The following is a 16283-nucleotide window of genomic DNA, read 5'->3' as shown; positions in this document are numbered from 1 at the left end:
AACATCTGCACCAGACAAACCTGTAATTTATGTATTGTATATATATGTAGCTTCTCAGAAAAAAATGGAAATTGGATTAAACTTCACTACTTGTTCCTATCCAGCATGTCTATATGGCACCAGAATACATGGTTTTGATGCAACAAAAGAGTTGTATGAGTTTAATGATGTACCCTTCATCAATGTTTTACAAAATGTATTTCTGTATTAATAAAGAAGTTTCTACCTTCATACACTGACCATTGGAGTCAATTCATATTTCATAAAAGAAGGGGGTCAAGGGTCAATTCCATACATGGTTGAGGCTGCATCGATCATATCACCCTAAAATATTTTTCAATTAAAAAAATGAACAAATCTTCAAATCTCAAAACCATTAACAATACATATTTAAAATTGTGTAGTGGTCTGTAGTTTGCCTTCCTTTGCTGACATCATCAGAACATAGCAGAGTCTGCTACATTCATGGAATATGATTTTGATGGTTTTGACATTCATGACATGATGCGATATTATTTGAGATTGCTCAAACTTACACCCTGCATTGTTTATATAATTAAACACTCAAATGACTGTCAGCATTTGGTTAATCATCTATGTTTGTGCTTTCATTTATTCCAAAAATCAAAAGTATAAGCATCTAAGCTTTAAAGTCATCATATATGTAAGGCTGGATAATGAACTTTACCAGAAAATAGGAAGTAAAGGGTTTGATTATTGCAAGCAGCCTCAAACACTAACCTGTGAACCATATCGCCTTTTTAAGCCTCTTAAGTAGAAGAAAGCTCTTTGAAATTATAACATGAAAGGAAATTAAACTCAACTCTATTGATTTGTTTAGTTAAGACTTCAAAATACCACCAGGAAATCAAAAATAATTACTGTTTAATGTTTCAAGGTGGCTAAACTTGCTAATTTAAGTTATTTGCCAGTTTCAAGTTGAAATTCCATATAATTTAGAAAATGTACAGCTTATCCTGACAAAAAAAAGTTTTTATTCACTATTAACAGTGTCATGCAATACCAGCTTAAAAAAGTGTTTCTCTCCAATAATCTATGGGTTTATGGTGGATGGAAAGATACAATGCATTTTATTAAACAGGGGAGATAATTTAGTATCGTTGAACACTATCACATTCTTTACAGATGATTCCACAATCATAATGTTTCATTCCAGAAGAGGGTATTATTTCATCTAAGCAGGTTCTGGGACTGGTGTATAGCCCTTGCTTCATGTTTGCAAACTGAAAAACTGCACAGTGAGGCATTAAGGGAGCACTGTCAGAAATTTCTAATGCATGAGGGTCATCTTATGATGGAACCAATCTCATTAAAATGAGATCTTAGTTTTCGCTACTGCTAAACAAAGATCTGAGGACATCTCATTAGGGGTCCCATCAGAATGTGGTTTAGTGACAGCTAGAACTAAGATCTGATTTTAATGAGATTGTGATGGAACTTGGTAGTGAGCAAAAGAGGGGGCCTTAAGTGGGCTGGGGTTCTTAAATGTACTTAACGTACGTGCATGTCCAAGTTCTACGAGCGTAGCGAGGCAAAACAAGGGTGTCGATCACACACTGCCAACACCAGACTTCAGATCAGCTTCTCCAAATGCCAAATTGGATGTGAAAACTTCTATTTCTTCTGCATGAGTTCACATATACCTCATGGGCGGATACAGAGGGCCCCCCCCCCCCCCCTTTATTTCGAAAAAAATATTTATTTCTGTATAAATTACCACAAAAGACAATAAATAGATCTTAATTGTGCACCCCCCCTTTTCAAAAAAGCTGTATCCACCCATGCACCTCCCAAGTCAACATCAGGCATGCTAAAGACTGAAAACAGTTTTGAGACAAGATTAAATGTCAAACCATTTTGGATGTAACAGCCAGGAGACTATTATTTGAAAGTCACATTTTTGAAAAATAGTCTGTTTTAAGAACCTTAATAGATAAATAGCATCATTCATTCACACAAAAGTACCAAACAGAAGGAACTGATGGTATGATACATTGTTCACATTAAATAATGGGGGTTGTGACAGTCAACAGTGTACATGTATCATTCTCAAGATACCAGCATCACGTGACTTGACAGGTAGGCGATTAACACAGAGACAGAAAATGTTGTGGCAGTGGTGACTGTATCCTTATTTGTTGTCAAATTCAGAAGGCAGGGGGCCAGAATCTGATGGACAGAGCTAGTGCTACCCTGGGGGCTCGTGCCGAATTCGACCACAATACGAAGCAACATTCATTTCCAGGCCACCCAACTGCTCCATTCAACCAAAACTGTCCCCAACTTCGCTGTCATTACTTTTAAATTTGCCTCCACATTCATGCCAGTATGTGTCCATGGTGAAATGTAAACAGGAAAGCCTATAATGCATGAATTACTGAAAAGTGCTCTCACCCTACAGGTTACACACAATGTTTTCCCATAGACTTCTATTTCTATAGTAACATTATATATTATGTAAAAATAACTAAGCATTCAACAGCTATTACCTGTACATGTGTGCAGTTTGGCCTAAGAGCAGCAATAAAAACAAAAAAAATGACTAGCTAAGCCAGCTCCTTTTCCGAGTACCGGAAGCTAAACACACCACCCCTGGTCCGCACCAAATGTCACCTACTTGAAAATATCTGCGGTCACATTCAGCATAAGTCATCATGTTGAAAAAGACAAGACTAAATATAGACAAACATGGTCAGTTTTAATTACTGGATGGATGTACATTTGAAAGACATAAAAATCTTACACAATATCATCCAATCACAGCCTGCAGATATCTCTCGATCTGCACTGAAGGCTCACTTCGAAAACCGCTGGTCACAACTGGTTCTGATTTGGTGTAGTAGAATCTGTAAGGGACAGAAACATACAATGCATTTTACTAAACAGGGGAGATAATTTAGTAAAGTCGATCAATGTCACATTCTTTATAAGGTGACTTAGAACCAGAAATTTCTAATGTATGAGGGTGACCTCATGATGGAACTCAACAGTGGGGCCTTGACTGGAGTTGGGCCTTGACTTGACTGGGGCCTTGACTGGACTGGGGCCTTGACTAGACTGGGGCCTTGGCTGGAGTTTGGCCTTGACTGACTGGGGCCTTGACTGGACTGGGGCCTTGACTGGACTGGGGCCTTGTCTGGACTGGGGCCTTAACTGGACTGGGGCCTTGACTAGACTAGGGCCTTGACTGGAGTTGGACTTTGACTGGAATGGGGCCTTGACTAGTCTTGGGCCTTAACTGGACTGGGGCCTTGACTAGTCTGGGGCCTTAACTGGACTGGGCCTTGACTAGACTGGGGCCTTGACTGGAGGGGGTGGGATTAATGTAGCAAATGAACCTACATGTCCAAGTACCACAATGTCACAATGAGGTAGAGGATAGTGAAGGAAAAGAAGGATGGTCGATCATACACTGCAAACATCAAACTCAGATCAGCTGGTCAAAATGCCACTTTAGATGAACAAAGTATGTTGTTTATACATAGGCACTTCATGCCGATATGGGTGTATTCCTTCTGATTTAGTAAACCTACACATGTAAACACTTAATTTTGACAAATACGCTTTGCAAGATAACAGTGATTAATCAATCAAAATATGTTCGGTTAATCCTTTGATGATTTTTTTTTTAAACTCAGGTGATCATTCCTCCCTTGCTTCGCTGTACCGGCCATGTATATAACATAACATACATTTCACCCCACTTCAAACCTGGATTTAGATTGAATGATTACCCAAGACACAAGAAAGACCAAATGGGAACCTGTCAGGTAATCTGAGTGGTGCTACCACTAATTATCTCTGAAATAAATTCATTAACTGAGCATCAAGTGAATGACGACAAATAGACAGATGAAGGGTTATACCAGATACATGGATGACAACAAGGGTTGGTTGGATGGTTGGTTTGTTGTTTAACGCCGCACTCAGCAATATTCCAGCTATATGACAGCAGTCTGTAAATAATCGGGTCTGGACCAGACAATCCAGTGATTAATGTCATGAGCATCGATCCACATTTTTTGTTAACTTAAACCATCAACAAGGGATCAAGGGTATTTCCATACAACAACATCTTATGAGCCACCACCATTCTTTTTGGCGGTTTGTTTTGGTTGAAGAAATTGATTAACATGCGCCCTTTGTACTATCTGACTCTTCATAGATCACAAATCTCATTAAAAACAGATCATATTTCTCGCTCCTGCCAATCAAAGATCTGAGTACACCCCATTAAGGGGTCACGTCAGAACAACCTTTCATCCGACCAATCAGAGCGTCGCTTGCCAGATCATGAAAGTGACAGTCGGAATGCGATTACTAATAATGCAACCTCGAAAACTTTAACACGGGATATTCTGAATGATAGTAACGGGTTTAACAACTGAATCCATACAATCTAGACCATCTATTAGCTATTCAAGAATGATCTTTCGTTCAGGTTTCAGATTTTTAATCGAGAATTTGTCAAAATATGTTTCGAAATGTAGTGCCGTAAAGCACAAGAAAGCTGCCTTCTGATTGGCTAATGTCGACTTCTTGTCAGTCCTTCCATTTGTCGGTCAAAGTTCCCGCAAGATCAGTCTGACGTGGGATGTCCTCAGGACTTTTTTTAGTGGTAGCGAGAACTTTAAGATCTGATTTTAATGAGATTGCATAGATCACAGGTAACAAATCAGTGTTCAGAAATGCGTAATGATAACGGCTATCAGGCAGTGTTAGACAGCCCGGAAGAAGCCAGAGATTGGTGGCCCTTTTATAGGCCCATAATATATCCCTGTGTGAAGATAACACGTCTAGGTGTGTCTGCAAAAATAAAGTCTGTCAACATGGTCTATGAAAACATCATGAAATATTTGACTGCTTTAAATGTGTTGAATTAAATAATATATATTCACCTTTCAAACTCACAACATAATAACTGGGGCTGAGATGGGTAGCTTGGGTGGGTGGGTGGGTCATGAGTTGGACCCAGGTACCCACAATATAGATAGATAGATCTGTAGACAATAGATCTACCTGAACCTTTGTTTAATCACGTGATACTTTGTTCAATGACAATAACAATCAAACTCCATGGTTACGCTTCAATGCACTAAATTGTCGCATTTCAGACAATGCACACATTCCTTCTGATTTTTATAAGTTTGAGTAAATATTAAAGCTTCTGATCGTTTTATCCGTGTATCTTAGTAGATTTTACCAGGGCTCTGGTAAAACAATTCCCAAGCGGACAATTTGCACCCAACTCTTGAGACCTACAGCTGGTACCTGGGTAAGGTAGAAATATTATATCAGGCCTGTTTCTATACAATGGGTAAGCGTATATTGATTGCACAATAAATAGGCCTAGTAGCATAAATATACATATATAATAATAAAGTCAGATCTTGTAGTATGTCAGAGTGATTTCTAAAATTCAAATTGAATATACTACATTGTCAGCTTGTTCATGCAGAAGTCATAGTCCACAGGACCCGTGAAGATCCAAGGAAGAATATGTCTTCGGCAACCGATGTTGGTGTAAAAGGTGACTATGCTTGTCGTAAAAGACCACTAACGGGATCAGGTGGTCAGGCTTGGTGACTTGGTTGATCCATGTCATCATATCCCAGCTGCGTGAATCGATGCTCATGATGTCAATCACTGGATTGTCTGGTCTGGTACTTGATTATTTACAGACCGGAATATTGCTGAGTGCGGCGAAACAACAAACCAAAATTAAATCTTAACCCAAAGAACAACTTCATATCTGCTGGCTATTGGGTCTCTCTGAATGAGAGCCGTTTCGACCAAAGTGACAAGTTGGTATGTTGGGAACCAACTCACCGAAACCGATCCGAAGTGGTTCCCTCTGTCTTCCTATCTGCTGATCGACTAGATGTACATCTAAAACTGGAATGAACAAGCTGCATGGAGATCAAGACGAAAAATGTAGTCCAGACCACATGAGCACAATCAAGTTCAAATGGAAATAAGCCGACTATTTCATTCATATAAGAAATCTTGAAATAATGTGTGTCTTGTAAGCACAATATGAGACAAGCATCACTGTTAAATTGTTAATACAATAATTAATTTTAAAAAAGAGAGATCAATCACGATACAAACCATGCATTTCCCATAACTTTGTGCTGCCATGCTACATTTCCGAAGCCAGCTACTGGGCGAAACGGTAAATACAAAACGGCAAGTTCCGAAATGGCACAAAATGTGAATGGGCCTATTGAATTGTCCATTCAATTTTTTTTATCTGTACAGTCTTATTTTGACTGAAGTATTATTATGGCGTACTATCTGTCAACCTCAACAATACCTACATACATTGGTGAATTATTAGCAAGTGCTAAATTCGACTTTGACGATTCCGAATTTCACATTTTTTTTACATACAGCCCGTCTTGGTGAAGAACTGCGAAAGTCAAAAGAGCGAAACACTCATGTTATGGAGAACCCGTTCTGAGATGTATATTAGGAAAAACTGAACAAAAACTAATTATATATACCTGTACCATAATTTATCAATTTGTTATCACAGAACATATATCCAGGTTTTCGAGAATATTAAAGGAAACCACATGTCGCCGAAAGGTCGCAGACGTCAAATTCGCATATATTTTTTTATTATTGATACTATCATTACGTCATTATTAAAATGCCACAGAAACATTTATGAACATCCCGTGCAGACATTCTATCCAAATAAACACTTTGGGGTGGCTGTTATAGGAAAATAACATAGTTGTAGGGTGTAGATATTTAGGCGACAGAAATACTATCATCCCTACAGTATATCCTATGGGTGACATGTGTCGCTTAAAGGCAGCGAATATGTTGCGATCACTGAGCAAAAAAATAAGGGATACATGTATTTTGTTTTGAGGGGAAACTACAGGAACATGCACTTATGTCTGGCAATGAAAGTAAGTGATTCCATGACCGAAGGAATCAAGTTTGGAGATGTAGTAATGAGCATTTAATGGATGCTTATGTCATACAGCATGACCGTTTTGGGGTTGGTCTATAATGGCATGGGGTGGCATCACAATGACTGGCCGAACTGTGCTCCATTTTGACCATGACAGAGTCACAGGTCAGTACGATTGGGACAACGTCATCGCACCACCTGCACAACGTGTGGGGCAACGTTTCATCTTTCAAGATGATAATGCACGTGCTCACCGTGCCAGGATTGCGACCCAGTTTCTCCAACAGCCGACATCCATGTCATGGCCAGCACTCAGTACTGACCTTTCCACCATGGAACACATATAGGATGCCACTGACCCAAGTGTAGGTCAACGTCAAAATTCACCCACCACTCTCAATGAACTCGGTGTTACTCTCACTGATGAGTGAGTGAGTGAGTGAGTATGGTTTTACGCCACTTTTAGCAATATTCCAGCAATATCACGGCGGGGGACACCAGAAATGGGCTTCACACATTGTACCCATGTCAGGAATCGAACCCGGGTCTACAGCGTGACGAGCGAACGCTTTAACCACTGGGCCACCCGACCGCCCCCTTTCACTCATGAGTCGAACTACATGTGTCAAGCTAACATTGGTCGACTCATCAGAAACAGAATTTGTGCATGTCTGGCCAACATAGGTGGTTTTACTCGATAGTAGGGACTTGGCTGCAAAATGCAGATTTCGAATCTGACCACCGAGCTCTTTAATGACCTCAGCTGCCACCGTCTCATCACACAACTATTACAACCCATTAGATGTGATCGCTAACTGCCCATCAGATATGAACATATCATTTCCATCTGCCAATACCATATAGATCAGACTATATCTTGATGATTTCCACTATCCCGGACTATTTGCATAATACCGGGTATATTCATTCTCGACAAATATTTACCATTGCCAGGAGTATTGGTGACTTTGTCCTCTTGTTAAAAATGATATTGACAATTGGTGACAATTGAATAATTTAGTACCTGAGTAATCGGTATTAGGCTTAATTGTATAAAATAATTTGGTTTGGATAATACTGCATAGTATTAATAAACAATTATTTGAGTAGCATGTGAAAGAAAGAGTATTATTGCTTTCCTACATATTTTGACTGAAGTGACGACATAAACTTCATAATAGATTATATCCTAGAGTATTCAGTGTGTGACCTATTACATGATACTATCAATAAATGTAGAAACTCTCTGGGAAGTGGTGGAGGAGAGGGGCCTTATTTGATTAACACAGCATCTTTCAGGTCCATTCAAAGATGCATAATGAATTCACAACTGTCAAAAAAAGCTGAGTAAACTGTTCCAATAAAATCATATAATGATAAATGACATAGGTATAACAATTTCCTTGAAAGATTTGTGATGGTGCCTTGTTAATGATTCTGTACTGACTAATGCATTTGATCATGTTGGCATGGTATGTTTAATATTACATCATCCTGAGCTAGTGAGTTAACTGACTATAGAAGTCCAGTTTCCACCCTTGCCTTTCTGGGCTGGAATTTCTGGGTTCGAACGTAGCGCCACCAGTGGATGTTACGAGTTATGTCCATTAAATGCCTCTCATATTGACTAATCAGATTCCACTTCTCGTATCACTTGCATTTGTTTCAAACAAAACGGTGGCGCCCAGTCAAGACGATATGATCGATAATCAAGATCTATCTATTGTGATAAAACGAGTCTTACAACACGAAGAGAATCAAATCACGTGAGCATCTTGATTAAAAACATGAAAAGATTTAGAAAATATCTGTTGACAACGAGTAAGCGCTTTGAAAATTCTGCAATCAACCGAAATCTGCATGACAATTTAGAAACCGGAATTCGCTTTCTGAGCGCGATTTTGATTGGATTTTGCATAGACTCTTTAGTCCGGCCAAACTGTAACTCCATAATACCAGCCTAGTTCAACAAGAGTGGAAACTGGACTTTTAAAGTCAGTTAACTCTCTTGTGTCAGGAAGATGTTAATACTATTGCTTTGAATATGATTACACAACTTGTCCAAGAAGTAAACATTTAATAGATTGGAGTATTAATTCACTCGTCAGATTTGTTTGTTTTACATGACATATCTTCAAATACTATATACATGTAATAGACGCGCCGTGCCTGAGGCGGCCCAGTGACAGCAGAGTTCACTGGCTCCAGGGAGTGTTCTATTTGAATCCCACTGCTGACTCATGGCCCTTTCCGTTGTGTTTTATTTGTGGTTGGGTTCATGCATCCGGCGGGTAAAAAGGGACAAAAAAGACTTGTTGAAAATATGATGAATTATCAATACAACAAAAGTAAACTAATTAACAAAATATAAAATGAAGAAATCCAACAATCTTATGGAAGAAAGCTATCTATTCCTACGCTAACCCTACTTCTCCTAACCCTACTTCTCCCCCACAGAAACCCCCCTTACACAATCTATATAAATAAATCTACCTACATTTTTATTTCTCCCCCACCCATCTCCATCAAACCTATTCTATAACTTGGGGCGTCAGGTAGCCTAGTGGTTAAAGCGTTCGCTCGTCAGGCCGAAGACCCGGGTTCGATTCCCGACATAGGTACAATGTGTGAAGCCCATTTCTGGTGTCCTTCGCCGTGATATTGCTGGAATATTGCTAAAAGCGGCGTAAAACCATACTCACTCACTCACTATTCTATAACTTAACTAGTGAGACGTCTTGTTAAACAAGAGACTGTAACTAATTTTTCCCACACCGGAGTGGACTTACGACTTAAGACACTGAATGCTGCAGTACCAGGTCCTTATATACCACTAGGCTGACCCTTGACACGATTAGGGAATACTCCTGTCGTACAGCAACAGATACTTACAACGTCCAGGCGAATTTATAGGATGTTTCTTATAGGTTCTAAAAATAGCCACCTCATGTCCTTTACTTACGTTAAATTACGTGGTCTCCTACATATACATTTAAATTTGTTTTAAAACGCTGACTTGTATTCTACAATAAACAATTGTGAGTGAGTTGGGTTTAACGCTGCTTTTAACAGGATTCCAGTTATATCACGGCGTGTCAGCTTAATGTGGGAGGAAAGCCCGAAGTGATGCAGGTCTCAGACGTTTACCACTTCGGTGAAACCCACGAGCACGGGTATAGTGCTGACAATCCTAGAAACATAATCTGGGCAAACCGGGATTCGAACCCACAATCATAGGTTTCTGGCGTGCCCAAGGGACGCAACTCTGCACAGCGAATCGTTGCGCCTAAAACGACTGGGCCACCGTGCCCCCCAATAAACAATAGAGGATTTCAGTCATTTATGAAAATAAAACAGGTATTTTTTTTTTAAATTAGTTTTTTTTTTTTATGTTTCCTGAAGCTACATACATTCAAAAAAACTAAATGATGGTTTTAGCAACAAAACCCTTTGTCCATTGACGTACCAAAATCTGAGGATATATGAGATTATGGAAATTAAATTTCATATTTCAATTATTGTGAAAATTGTGCATACAAATTAGTCTACAAATATGTCATTTTCTCTTTATAAAGCAAACAATTATTTTTAAAATTATTAGAATATATCATACTTGTGTACTGTTTCATCATCTCCAATCTCCTATTGACTGGGGTCAATGAACTCATTCTAGTACGCCTCCATACTGTACTTGCTGAGTGATTTCATAGAGGCCAGGATGGGCAGCGATGCAGCTGTAGTCGTTGCAGGTAGATGTGTCATCAAGCTTATTCCTGACATCACAGCTCCTCTACCTCAGACTGCATGTGACCACAGCAACCACAAGTACACCTGTAACATTATTGAAGCAGGAATATTTTCAGTATGTCATATCATTTAACTTAAATACAGACTGTCTCTGTCTCTTTAGTCAGCAGTTGTAGGACTATGCATGTTATCACATCGTTGTATACGGAGAGCGGAAGGTCCGGGGTTTGATCCCCGACCACATCATAGCAAAAGACGTTAAAAGATGGTACTTGTTGTTACCCTGTCTGGCGCTCGGCATAAAGGGGCTAAAACAAGGACTGGTCGGCTCGGAGTCAGTATACTGTGTCTGAGTAGCGGCATGGTATCTCAGTGAGCTAGCACTATAAATCGGCATCAGTCTGGACTAGTACAAGTAGCCACACAAACACACACACGTACATGCACATCGCTATATAAGTGCAATAATCTTGGACGCGACGTTAAACCCCATTTCACCTCACCTAACTTAAAGGGGCACTGATCTAACGCAATTCCCCGGACTGGTTGTTGCCTTTGTTATTGTTTTTTCCCCCGTGAGTACCCGGATGATACGCAACGCAACTGAGCGTGACCAGAGACTGGGCTACCGTCTGCAAGGACAGCTAAATAAACTTGGAGGCTGGAGGCAATATTTGTTTTACGCATTTTTGCATAAACACTGATTGTTTAACTGTGAACTATAAAGATTTCGACAAAGGGCGCATGTTAATTAATTTCTTCAGCCTAAACAAACAGACAAAAAGAACGGCGGAGCTCATCGGATGTCGTCATTTGGAAATACCCCAGATGGTTATAGTTTAATACTGAAAAAAGTATCCATGCAGTGAAATCATTTTCGGATTTCGGATTGCGTCGATAATACGATTACTACTCCCTTGTTGTCATCCACGTTTTCTCGTATAACCCTACACTTGTGTATTTGTCGTCATTCACTTGATGCTCAATTAATGAATTTATTACAGGTACAATTAGTGGTAGCACCACTTAGATTACCTGACAAAGGTTCCCATTTGGCATTTATTGTGTCTGGGGTAATTATTCAATCTAAATCCAGGTTTGAAGTGAGGTGAAATGTGTGTTATGTAATATGCACGTGGCAGCCCAGCAAGAGATGAATGATCAGTTGATTTAGTTTTTTTGTAAATCAACGAATCGTTCCTAGTCATCAAAGGATTAACAGAAAATACGTTGATTGATTAATCACTGTATATCTTGCACAATGGATATGTCAAAAGTGAGTGTTTACAAGTCTAGGTTTACTAAAACAAAGGGAATACACTCATATCATGGCGTGAAGTGCCGATGTAAAAACAACATACTTTGTTCAAAGGGTTAACTGATAATACGTTGATTGATTGATCATTGTTATCTATCACTCAGTGGATTTTTTAGGAACCGTGGACGTTATGAAAATAGTTGTCACGTGGGCTTTCTCAGCCGACCCTTGAGACTTGACACCTATGTGAAACACCTGAAACAATCCAAGTGATCAGTTGAGAAACGAACACGGGTTATAATATCCCGAAACGATATATATCTTTTAAAATATTTGATTGTTACAGAGACACGTGACATCGAATAAGTTTCTTTGTACAGCTGCAGACGAGTGGGATATTGTTCCTTTGTGTGGATATTCACGGATACATTCCTCGAACAAGGAAGCTGCCTAAAATTTATACACATAAATTTGGTAGGTTGTATTTATGGTATTTGCATTTTGTTTTCCTTCATTTGAACCGATAATTCGTTCTTGTTTCTCTACGTCTTGGTTTGGAAATTCTTCAATGCGCGATAGACGTTGTTTTCACAGGTCTTTTCCTTTGTAAGCGTGTATATATTACCGTCAATTTGTAAAATGTGATTCTCTCAGGCAATTTATAAAATCTGTCCAGATTGATTAAGACTATCAAAAGGGCCTACAAACATCACAACAGATTATTATGTAGGATTAGAAGCCAAACAACATAGAAATGTACTTTTCAACGTAACATTTTCAGTCTCTTGGTGATGACATTAAACATCAAAATGTTTGGAATTCGTTATCATAATAATACAGATGGAAATGTTGTTCAGTCAATTTGTAAAATAACTGAATATTTAGACGTTTAATAAATATGTTACACATTTTGACAGTAAAATAATATACACACTATAAAAAAGCAATGCTCAGGTGATATATTTAATTTGTGTTGCAAGTCAAAATAGTGTAAACGAAAATCGCAAAATTACCAAGCAAGTGACTTATCAAAACTTCGTCACCATTACCGATGCTACCCACAAAGATACCTACATTTCCTTATTATCTCGAAAACTGTATTTCATTTTGTTGATCAATGTGACCATACGCCCTTATTTCTACCAAAAGTCACTAAAAGTGACTAATGCGCTTACGAATGGCGCAGCAGAGGTCGCGAACTAGTCTAGATTTCTGCTATACATCCGGGTACTCACTGGGAAAAAACAATAACAAGAGCAACAAGCAGTCCCGGGGAATTGCGTTAGATCAGTGCCCCTTTAAATACATAACTCATCATAATATCAAACATGATTGACACTTTGTTTAAGTACTCAGTTTTCAATCACTGGATTGTCTGGACCAGACTCGATTATTTACAGACCGCCGTCATATAGCTGGAATATTGCTGAGTGCGGCGTTAAACAACCAACCAACCAACCAACTCTGTTTTGAAATGATACCTTGGTTAATAATCTTTTTCTATGCTCCAGTAGATAAATGGTCAATTTGTTTAGAGAGTTGGGTCTGACACCACTTGTTTGTTTATTAACGCCGCACTAAGCAATATTCCAGCTAAATACACTTTTGTTTCACATTTGTTGTTATTAACACTTTGTCACCGCTATAATTAACAATTACTTTTTCAAGTTAAATGTACTTCACTGGGGGTTACTTGCAGGTTTTTGCTAATGTATTTCAATTTTCCACTTGTTGGACAAAGATATATCTGACAATATTTTAACACGCTGTGCTGGTGACTGACACATAGGTGTTCAATTACATCCTTCAGTTCTACAAATTCACACTGACAGTTGTAACACATATCCCCTTGGAGATGAGAAAACAATAATCATAAAAAACATACCATTTAGACACATTTTTCATACAAGTAATTACAAAGAAATTTCAATGAGTTTGCCTTCCGTATCACTTTTTAGGGGTTTTTGTTTGCCATCCGCTGCTAGATGAAAATTGGACAGGTAGCCTCGCAACACCTTCTCCACAGCAGAGGGATTTTTAAAATAATTATATCTTTTCAAAAGTATGCATATTGGTTAAAATTTCTTATGCCTATGATTGACTTGTTACTAATAGATATTCAAACACTGTGTAAATAATAATATCTAACTGCTTTGTTACATTAGTCTCGGATGTTATAAATAAATTTAGTGTTAACAAGCATGAAATACTCACATCCCCCGCCAATATGACATGTCGGGTGTGTGCAATGCATTAGCTCCTGTGAACTATGTTCACTGGGCCTTTTTGTCAATGGCCTAACTGCAGCACTAAAAAAAAGTTATTACTGGTTTTGTTTTTCCATCTGCAGTTTATGATAGAATATGTTACTGAATTTGTAATGAGTAAGGAAGAGACATATGGACGAACAACTTCTTTATTACAATTAGGAGCGATGGTTTTGGTGTAGGTTCTAACACCGTTATCAAGCAAATGAAGTACAGAGTATGGTTGATAAGAACATGTATTATTTATACAGTTGAGTAGGTTTAAGATCAGTTACACTGTTGTATTTGTAATGAGTTGTGTTTCTGTATGCAGTTAGTCAGTGAATGCAACAACTGTGTCCATGACACTTTTGGAGGAACATACACTCAAGCAATGCAGAACTTACCAACAAGAAAGGAAATGTATTCAATACTGTGAGATGACATTATGTGCCAAGTTTGGTAAAGAAATATAATACGTTTTTCTAGATGTGCTCCAGAAACAAGGACTACCGCCATTTTCAGTCTAAGTCAAAGTCGTTGCCATGGAAACTCGAAAAATATTTTTTTTAAATCCCAAACTATCAAAAGGCACCAGTTCACCACTAGACCTATCTATGTGCAAAATATGGTGAAGAAAAATAGTACGGTTTTCAAGATCTGCTCCGGAAACGAGGACTGACACCATTTTCAGTCTAAGTCAAAGTCGTTGCCATGGAAACTCGAAAAATATTTTTTTTAAATCCCAAACTATCAAAAGGCACCAGTGCACCACTAGATCTATCTATGTGCCAAGTTTGGTGAAGAAATATGGTACGGTTTTCAAGATCTGCTCCGGAAACGAAATGTGTTGGACAGAAAGACGGAAGGATGGCCGGACAGACGGATGGAGGGAAAGACGGACAGATGGCACCCATTCCTATATCCCCCTTCCACTTCGTGGCGAGGGATAAAAAGCAATCCCTGAAATATAATGGTCAGTTACAGACATAAAATGCTTCAATGAGTAATTTTTAACATTTGAACCAATGATTGGATAAACATAGCATCGATTAAGCTGATATATGCTACATGACAAAGAATAAATATCCACTTACAACTGTTTTTCAATCTTATGGTCAATAACGTGGCAGTGTTTTGCCTTCCGTTGCACGACAATGCCTCCTGTTGCTAGGGTTGCATTCATTTACCAAAGGCTCGTATTACAGGGTGTGTTATAGAAGCCTCTTTCATAAACCTTTATTGTACCCCTTCGATATCATTGGATGGGTTTATTGGCAGGGGGCGCAGTGGGTCATGGTCAAGGTCAACAATGTGACGGTATATTTAATGTGATCGTGGCGATGTATGAAATAGCAGTATGTATCTTTCTCATTCAATATAACAATTTCATTACTATTATAACACCGTGTACAATTACCGGAGATCAGCATCACATGCTGCTTGAATATTGATGGCATGGTAGGCCACCTCCTCATCATGCGGTGGCCGAATAATTGCGATCAACGTGGCATCAATACACTGGGGAACCCAACCATGTCATAAATGTCATTCTTTTGTGTTTTGACGGGTTGAGGCATCGTTTGGAAAGTGTATCAGCGAGTGAGTGACTTGGGTTTAACGCCGCTTTTAACAGTATTCCACTTATATCACGGCGTGTCAGCTTGATGTGGGAGGAAAGCCTGAAGTGATGCAGGTCTGAGACATTTACCACTTCGGTGGAACCCACGAGCACGGGTATGGTGCTGACAAACCTAGAAACATAATCAGGGTGAACTGGGATTCAAACCCACAAATGTAAGTTTCTTGCGTGCCCCAGGGAGATTTAGCCGACTGGGGCACCCGTGCCCCTAGAAAGTGTATTAAATTCAGATGTTTGCACAGTAGACATATGGTTTTGTGTAGCACCCTCGATACACTGGGTTGAGTGACGCCGTGTAGGTCCCTGATTTCAGACTGAAGACCACCTTTTACCAAGTATCGTAGAGTTATCAAAACATGCATTTGGGGTGATAGAGGTACCAAACGCTTGGTCGTTCGTTCGAAGTGGGACACCACATTCGCAATAATTTGCATGATGGCT

At 39.0% G+C, this 16283-nt stretch overlaps 1 pseudogene; it reads right to left on the bottom strand.

The window, feature by feature from the left end:
- Positions 1-10591: 10591 nt before the first annotated feature.
- The window catches only part of LOC139446557 (uncharacterized), a 28649-nt pseudogene continuing 22957 nt past the window's right edge, over positions 10592-16283 (bottom strand).

The sequence above is a fragment of the Haliotis cracherodii genome, unplaced genomic scaffold (genome assembly GCF_022045235.1).
Source record: "Haliotis cracherodii isolate W230 unplaced genomic scaffold, xgHalCrac1.p SCAF_6, whole genome shotgun sequence".
Taxonomy (NCBI): Eukaryota; Metazoa; Mollusca; class Gastropoda; order Lepetellida; family Haliotidae; genus Haliotis; species Haliotis cracherodii.
The sequence above is the reverse complement of the archived record's forward strand: the minus strand, read 5'-3'. Positions and strand labels throughout refer to the sequence as shown.